Source organism: Phaethon lepturus, unplaced genomic scaffold, assembly GCF_000687285.1.
Source record: "Phaethon lepturus isolate BGI_N335 unplaced genomic scaffold, ASM68728v1 scaffold45616, whole genome shotgun sequence".
Lineage (NCBI taxonomy): Eukaryota > Metazoa > Chordata > Aves > Phaethontiformes > Phaethontidae > Phaethon > Phaethon lepturus.
Genome location: NW_010549224.1, coordinates 2,918 through 3,270, shown reverse-complemented (window position 1 = coordinate 3,270; position 353 = coordinate 2,918).

The following is a 353-nucleotide window of genomic DNA, read 5'->3' as shown; positions in this document are numbered from 1 at the left end:
GGGGGCACCATCATCTACCTGAACGACTCGGTGTACGACGGGGCGTTCGGGTACAGGTGAGGACCGTGCGGGCTTGTGCACGTCGTGGGCACCGCGCCGGGCAGGAGGGGATGGGGGTGTTTCTCCCCTGCACATGGCCAGCTCTGGGAGGCTGCACATTGTGATGACGGGGACAGCGTGATGGGAAAAGGACCCCCAGCCCATCTCTTGGATTTACGCTAACTGCACTGCACATTCAGCATCCCCCAGCCTTTTCCAAAGACAGTATCAAGGAGAACAAAAACCCCTCTTGCATTTCCCGGGAGCTGCGAGGAGCTGCTGGGGGGGAGGGCTGGGTGGTGGCAGGGTTGTGT